The sequence below is a fragment of the Aedes aegypti genome, chromosome 2 (assembly GCF_002204515.2).
Source record: "Aedes aegypti strain LVP_AGWG chromosome 2, AaegL5.0 Primary Assembly, whole genome shotgun sequence".
Classification (NCBI taxonomy): Eukaryota; Metazoa; Arthropoda; class Insecta; order Diptera; family Culicidae; genus Aedes; species Aedes aegypti.
Window position 1 is genome coordinate 14537242 of NC_035108.1, and position 9309 is coordinate 14546550.

The following is a 9309-nucleotide window of genomic DNA, read 5'->3' on the forward strand; positions in this document are numbered from 1 at the left end:
TTGGATCGATAAAAAATTTTCTGATGCGGCAATTAAAAGGGTACATAATATTCAACTACTACTGCAAAAACTGCAGGAACGTCATTTTTTAAAATTAAATAAATTTACGTCGAAAAACCCTCTAAAAAACTCTATTCTAGCCTGTAACTACTAAGATTCAAAAGTAATCAACCTAGTGTCTTCGGCAAAATTGTTGATTTGTAATATATCTACAAGTTTCTTATACACGGCATTCCAGGAAAATGTAAAATAAAAAGCATACCTCTCATAGTATTTTTTTTTTTTCAATATGTTATTAAATATTGTAGAAATCTTATCATTTATACTAATTACATAACAAGCTTATTTATATATTTAAACAAACTAAAACAAAACAAACATTATGCTAGCAAGTGCTGGGCACTTTCGGGCAAAACTAATGTACTGCACTTTTTTTCCTGTACGACAAGGATATGACAGGATCAGATGTGATCAATAATCTTTTGAAGACGTCTTCAACGTTAGTTGTCCTGTTAAATTTCCTGGCGTGGTTTTCCCTGAACTTTCTGATACTCTTATTTCGGGTTTCTTGAGCCTCTTCACTCAGCATACCTATCGGAAGAAGCGCATGCCTTATGATAGTTGATCCATGTACCAACAACTTGTGAGCGGTAGGCGAAAGTGGGTACCACCCGTACAGGTGGACATAAAGAGTGCGTGTTCCTTCGGCATACATTTCAAATTCATCGATATTGATCTCGTGCTTACTATTGACTAGTGTTAGAATCACGTGAAACCGTTCCAGCAATCTTTTGTCCAGACCGGTGATTTCCGAAACGACTTCCCATTCTTTGAAAAATTTGCGCGCAGTATTTCCATCGTTGGTATTACCTCCAGATGGCGTTGGCTCACTAATGCGTAGACCTAATTTCTCACGGAATGCAGTTTTTATTGCAAACTCATGCTCCTTTACCGTCTTATTCAATTTACTCACTCTCCATGTCGGCTTCTCCATGACTAACCTGAATGAAATTTTTAAAAGTAATTCCATGCATCGGATAAAGGCATGGAGAGGAAAAACCCCAAACGTGTAGGCCTCAGGATCATTTGAATCTTCCTGATCTACTGGGTCATTCAATTTTTTTCCTGTAATAAAACGCAAATATTGAAATCTTTGAAAAGGTCTATGAGCAGTACAGTACCTGATTTGCGGCAGATAAAACACGATTGAGAAGCAGTGATGCATTTTGAACTGAACGCGAGCCAAAACTGAACGGAGCAAGTTCAAATTTTGCACGAGAACGCAGTAGACAGTGAACTTGCGAGCCAGAGCCTGTCGCTGCTCTTGAACGCCCCGTTCAGATCGTAATGCACTACATTGGTAATTGAAGCATAGATTTAGGTATCCACTTAGAAAATATGTCTTGAATCAATAATAAAATCAATTCAATCATAAATAAATATATTATGTTTTGCTTTGTTCACCTCATAAACAATTTTGGCGCGGTAAGATACCGTGAAATCTGTCAGAACAATCTGCGTTCAAATTTTTGCTCATTAGAGTTCAAATTTTTGCACTGAACAATGAGCAAGCCTACTTGAGCACTGCGTTCTAAAATATGAACTGGAACGTGAACTGAACGCGTTCAAATGCATCACAGTTGAGAAGGGTTGTTCGTGACGTCATTTATAACTTTAGTGTCCATCATGCAAAAAATAAATGTGGTTCTCACAGTTATTGAATACTTGTCCGTCTTGCAAAGCGTTGGTTTTAGATTTTGAATTTGTAGTTTATCGTCTTCGATCTCACGTTGCGTTAATTCTTTCGTCTCTTTCTGGAAAATCATTTTAATTGGACGACATAACGACACAGAGGAAGGCAAATCATTGTTCCATATGATTTCCGAGGCTTGCGTATCCATTCGCAATGTTGTAAGTCTTAATGGCACTAGTGACATAGCATAGATATGAGAGTCACTGTATTCCTTAATTTCCCCTTCATCATCTTCTTCAAAAAAAGGTTGCTTATACCGCGAATGATTAGAGCTTCCATCAGCGCCCCACTTTATGATCAAATTGTAGTCATCATTTGAAGAAAGATTGCATTCCGTACTGGAAACGCTTTCAAGAAGTCGGGTCACGGTGTGATCGACTAAGCTCTGCAAAGGAACTTCAGCTATAGATGGTTTTACTGATATATCTGAAAAAATAATATATCATATATATACATAGTGTATCTTTAAAATTTATCTTTGTCAATACCTGCTGGATAACACAGCTTTTTCGCATCAAGAATCAGATGATATGAAGGATACATATTCACAGCTTTCTGCAGAGCCATGGATCGGATACTCAAGTATTGTGCTTTCGAAAAATCGTTTTGACAAAGGAATGCAAGAGCCTCATTCACCGAATACATCTCAATCGCCGGTTCATCAACATCTATACGTACTTTCTTTGCAATTGAAGGGTCAATATCAATTGTTTCGATCAGTTTTCCAGCCGAACGAAATCCCTGTGAGATTGTACTTTTTGCTGCAGCAAAACGCAATTCCTCAGGAGAGAATTGGTTTGTCAATTTCCGAACTCGAATCTGCTTCGATTTTCTTCCGACTTTTGAAAACGGTTTTGAAGGACGTCCATTCTTCTGCTGTTTTGGTGTCACATCTTTCCGTTCATTTTTAGTAAGCTGGAGTTTCTTGTTCAACCACGGCGCATTCGATGAGAAAAAATACTCGGAATTATAACAGCTTTTTTTCCATTTTCTTCGGAATTCAATGTTTATCCAACGTATATGTTTAAGTACGGTACTCTCATCAATATTGCTTGCTGCGAAAGTTTGTTTGACATGTTCCAATATATGTTCTGGGCTTTTACCGGCGATCAAGAAGTTTGTTAAATCTTTGTATGTGACTAAAATAGACACACACATTTTATGACAAATTTACCATACAAAAGTTAACTTTCTTACCGCTACTCATTCTGTAAATGCGACTTTCGTATTTTTCAACTATTTCAAACAGATCTTTTGAACTGAATCACACGCGTGAAATTCGATTTTGATTTATGAGCTAGACGCTTGACGATCGTTTCCCAACTGACTTATATTGCTGAAAATGTAAAAGCTGCAGGTGTTTTGTTCTGTTGCCATGGCTACTTGATAGATTATTTCAGGTTGCCACGGTTCTCTTGGTGATGACTATGTTTTTTGGGGACATTTGGGATGGCAATTATAGTAATATATTGTGTTAATCAACGGTAAAATCATATTTTCAAGCCTATGCTTCTTTTTTTACATTTTCCTGGAATGCCGTGTATAAGAAACTTGTAGATATATTATCAATCAACAATTTTGCAGAAGACACTAGGTTGATAACTTTTGAATCTTAGTAGATACAGGCTAAAATAGAGTTTTTTAGAGGGTTTTTCGAAGTAAATTTATTCAATTTTAAAAAATGACGTTCCTGCAGTTTTTGCAGTAGAAGTTGCCTATTATATACCCTTTGAATTGCCGCATCAGAAAAAATTTTATCGATCCAACTCTGTGAGATATTAATATTTTAAGATTGACTAGGTTTTTGGTCAATATTACCCATAACTTTTAAATGACAAGATTTATCAACATAGTGTGTTCAGCAAAAATATGCCCCATTACTTGCTCTAAAAGTCTCCTGAAGACCACTTTTTCGAAAAACATTAAATAAAAAAGTTAGAGCCAAAAAACTGATTTTTTGGGATCACCCTAAGTTATAACTTAAAAAATTATTTACAATGCGCAAATGAAGAGTTACGTCAATGGTGTCTTCGGCAAAGTTGTTTGAAATTACATGATCTACAAGTTTGCTGAAGATAGCAACAACGAGAAACATCAAACAAAAAAGTTTTACATTAAATTTCAATTTCAACATGGACCACCCTAATTTATTTTTTTAAAAAAAAAAGCAAAATTTCATTAGGAACAACTTTCCCAAAGACATTTATGGTCTAAAATATACGATAACAGAGATATCACTTTTTTCCGGCTAAATCGTCGATTCGGACCAATGTGCATTGATTGCACTCGCTGTATACGTCAAAATCGTGGAACATGTTTTAGAAAATCGTTCATTTCATAGGGTAAATACCATTGCACACCTAGTTTCTGTAGCCTATCTTACGCAATTTTTCCTCAGCTTTCTGATGGTGATCTCAGAATTCAAAACGAGCGGTGCGCTAATGGTGAAAAAACGATTTTTCTAACAAAATTCAAGATGGCGGCCAAATTCAAAATGGCCGCCGGATTTTTTTTAACTTCAAATGAAAGCTATATCCTTTCTCTATACGATGCCATTAAGTTTGGTATGTGTTCCAAGGGAAATATGAGACATATCACGTGAAGAAATACCCAAGATTTATCAAAAAATGGGCTTTTTTGCAAACTGTTTAGCTAGCTGGCGTACGAGGGGTCCACCAATTTGAGAAAACAAAAAGGACCACCCTTAAGTTTTATCGAAAGCTAGCGATCAGAGACATAAAATTGGAATTTTAACGATGGGTGCCGATGGCGGCCTGGTTTCAGCGAGAATTGCTGAAAAAAAAAATGAGATCTCATTTCCTCAGCATTGGGTCGACCAAAATTTTAAATCAAAGTGTCATTAGAATCGTAATCTTATACTCTTTGAAGAGACCCCACGAAATTTTGGCGGAAAAATCTGGAAAGTATTCAAAATCAATGAAATAGTCAGTCAAGTCATCGTGCAAAAGTTTGGGTTCACCCTTCAGTATGATGCAAATCGTGCAAAAGTTTGGGTTCACCTGAGCCCATTTTTGTCAATATCTCTGCCATTTTTCAACCAATTTTAATAGTTTAAAGCTTTTTTTAGCGCAAATAATGGCGCGTACATGATTGGTTTGAGATTTCACAGATTTAAGTAAGTTCAGGTGAACCCAAACTTTTGCACGATTCACCATACTGAGGGGTGAACCCAAACTTTTGCACGATGACTTGACTGACTATTTCATTGATTTTGAATACTTTCCAGATTTTTCCGCCAAAATTTCGTGGGGTCTCTTCAAAGAATATAAGATTACGATTCTCATGACACTTTGATCTAAAATTTTGATCAATGCTGAGAAAATTAAATATGATTTTTCAGTGTGTTTTTTAAAAAATGTCATAACTTTAAGCAAAAATTTAGTATACAAAGTTCAAAGAAAGTTTTTGGAAAAATACATGCGAAGCAAGAATAACTCTTTGCCTTTCGAATGCTGCTTAGAGAGTTTGAATTGGACGTGTTATCACAGAGATATGGACTGAACACTTTTGCATGTTTTTTAGGGGGTGAACCCAAACTTATGCACGGGAGTGTATGTTACTTACTAAATATGGGGCTACTGAATCTAGTCTCAAAAATCACACAACTTGTTGATAAATCGATTATTTTTAGAATTGGATTCTGTGAATTACAGAATAGAGGCACGGTAAATGGCTGGGCATGGCGTGCCATTGGTACCTCGCGAACCTGCAGGAATAAAATAGAAAATATCCGTCATCAACAATGTACGGTATTGACGCCCGCTTCGGTATAACCTAGCGCAACTGGTCCAACCGAATATCGCCGCCGCATACGCGCAGCATCTTGAGGTAGCGTTGCCGGAAGACGGCGAGCTTGACGAAGCCCCTCTTGACGACTGCTGAAGCAACATAAAAGCAGCCATCAACAACGCAGCCGAGAGCATCGTCGGGTATGTGGAAAGGAGGACATGTAACGATTGGTCGCAGATAGTCACGATAGCGGAGGAAGTGACTACGCCAGCACGCGGATGAAGGAAACCAATCTGTCACCACATTGAGGGAAGTTAAGGATACCATAAACCAGCTCAAGAAAAACCAGGCCGTTGATAAGGATGGTATTGAAACTGAATTCATCAAAATGGATCCGAAGAGGTTAGCCGCCTGTCTGCACCGGCTGATTGTTAGAATCTGTGAGACAGAACAGCTACTGGAGGAGTGGAAGCATGGGTCATATGCCCCATCTACAAGAAGGGCGACAAACTGGAATGTGAAAACTATCGTGCGATCACTATTTTGAATGCCGCCTACAAAGTGCTATTCCATATTATCTTCCGTCGTCTACCACCAACAGCAAATGAGTTTGTGAGAAGTTATCAAGCTGGTTTCATCAACGACATCAACAACATCCAGAAATGCCGTGAGTACCAGGTCCCTACGCACCATTTGTTCATCGATTTCAAGGCGGCACACTACAGTATTGATTGTGTAGAGCTATGGAAGATCAATGACGAGAACAGCTTTCCCGGGAAGCTCACAAGATTGATTAGAGCAACGAGGGACGGTGTGCGTGATGATTTCGGGCGAATACTCCAGTTTGTTCAAGTCTCGCCGGGGACTACGCCAGGGCGATGGACTTTCATGCCTGTTGTTCAATATTGCGTCATGCCAGGTCCGTCCCACTCGAGCTCAGATTGGGTACCACTTCTAGTACTGCATTTGGTCCCTCGTAGTACAAAAGGTACCCAAGTTTGACAGAATGTAGTACACTTTGAACGGCATTCTAGATTACCTTATGAGCCATAAAATGTTGGGCAACTGCAAGGGACATGGGGGTCTTTAATTTGTCGTTAGTCATGCGGAGAGCCGGACTTAACAGTCGAGGCACGATTTTCACGAGATCCGGCCAATTTGTTTGCTTCGCGGACGACATGGACATTATTGGGAGAAAATTAGAAACGGTGGCAGATTTGTTCACCTGCCTTAAGGACATATCTCCTTGAGTACTAAAATGGACAAGATATCCCGGGATTTGAGAAATTTCGGGATTTCTCGTTTCCCGGGATATTAATGATGCCGTCCCGGGAATCCCAGGATTTCCCCAGATGAATGTAAAATTTGATATAAACCAGTATAATTTAATACCAAACATTTATATTTTATCAGACTTAAACTTTATTCGATAAAATATAAAAGCATCATAAAGGAGAGAAAATAAAAATGATGTTCATAAAAAGACTAAACTACCAAATTAATAGAAGCGATTTTTCTTTTATTGCGTTTCATTACAATATTTGTAGTTATCAAAACTGTAAGCCAATCTGGATCTCTAAATTACAATAATTAACTTCAAGTATGATCCAGTACAGCACTTTCAATAATCTTCATCTCTTGTACTTGGAAGATGGTGATGATGATTTTTAAAAATTTTCTGGATCAAATACTTAATGTTTACCATACTTTCGTTTATACCATGACATGCCATGACGTTAAATAAAACCTCAAGAATCGAAGAAAAATAATATATGATTATTTTCAGGTTTTTTTATTGTACTATGGTCGGTGTGAAGACAGACCGGACTAGATGATATTTTGACGTTAAGGACTCCATCATTTATAATTGTTTCGATGCTATTTTGATACAGATATATTATCAAATAGATAAGTTCCATTATAACAGCTAATAATGCAGACATTTCAGCATTACGAATATCTTGGGTACATTTTCCTGGAATCATTAAAAACACTTGGTCCAGTCTTCAGGACACCATTTTATATTATTATTATTATTATTATTATTATTATTATTAACATTTTTGACCATATTTAATTTTGCTATTTTTACATGCATTTGTTCCTTTGATCTGATTTGACGGGAAACATCAAAGTTCATCGTAATTAAAATTTTTGAATAACGTGCGTAGACACCAAGCGATTGCATTCTTAAATTATGTTTGATTGTTTAGGAATCACACGGAATCAGAGTAGGCCAGGGTAATAGAGTAATTCGTTAACTTTCCCAACATACTCGTAATTTACTAAGGTAAACATTGATTTTTTGTAACTTCATTAGAATAAATATGTTGTAATTAATTTTTCAATTCTACTGTTCATAGTAAAAAATCTCTCTTTTCAAATTTAATTGTAAACACATTACTTACTTGATACTTGATACTTGATGGGCTACAATCCGCTACGTTGAATCTACGCCGAATGGATAATTCAACAAAATAAACAACACAATTATAAAGTTGAAATTTTACTTCCATTTCAACAAAAATACAATTTTTAACGAAATTCTTAGAAATCCCGGGATTTCCCGGGACAAGCATCAATTTTTGTCCCGAATCCCGGGACAACTAAAATGGCCGGGAAATGGACACTCTAGTAGAGGGGTGGTTTCTTAATTGGAAGCATTCCATAATGTGTTTTTCATAAATTACCTGTTTTTGAAGGCAAACACGTAGTTATTGCTGTAATTTGTGTTGTAAAATATCACGCACTACCGAATCACTTCTTCTTCATGCACCGAGATATTGTTTGCTGGCTTTTCGGTGCCCGTTCTAAAATTCACTTTCAATCATATTTCTACTCACCGTAGCAATTCAAAAATCTAATGCGATACTTGTAACACTTTAAATTTTCACGCACAATGCTCCTGGGAGCAATAAATGACTCAATTTGTGCTCGAAAACAGCACCGGAACGCGAATTCACTGAGCCAACATTGTTTATGAATCGGATGCGCCGCTCTCACTAATTGGAAGCGATGTCAGTTTTTATGTTTGGAATTGAAATTGTTTGGATATTCATACACTTGCTGAAACCACGTATTTTACAATTTCATAATACTCAAAAGGTGTAGAATGTCACAAGTGTTGTAAAACATTTTTATGCGTGAGAAAAACAATGTACGACGTAATTTAACATAAAAAATGAATGTAAGATATTATACAGTACAATTGACTGTAGAATTCAAATGCATACTGATGGCAACTTTCTCCGTCCGTGAGAAGCGAGAGAAGAGAGGAGAAAACTGCCAAAAAAGTAAACAACACACGCATGGTGTGAAAAATGCTTATAATTTTGGTCAAAAAACATGTTTTCACTACCGAATGAATTAAATTGTGATTTTGAGCTTTTATGAAGTTGTTAATGAATTCATATCGACAATAATACCTTTGTATGAAACGTGTGCAAGTAATACTGCCTACATAATTCTGTGGGTGGAGGTGTACATGGAATATGATGATTTATTTTTGGCCGACGCACATAACATAGTGCTCCGCCTTGTTGGGTGGCTCGAGTGGGTGGCAACATTATGTTTACGTGCTCAATGAACTTTCACCTTAAACGCGAAGCAACAAGAGTCGGGCTATTGGTGAATGCGTCAAAAACAAACCTCGGATCCTTGTTGACGGCAGACAACAATGTTAGTCGGGAAATACGAAGGCGCATCATCAGTGGAAGTCGTGCCTACTATGGACTCCAGAAGAAACTGCGGTCAAAAAAGACCCAGACAACCAAAAGTCGCAAAAAAGTTCACGTAATAACTCACTT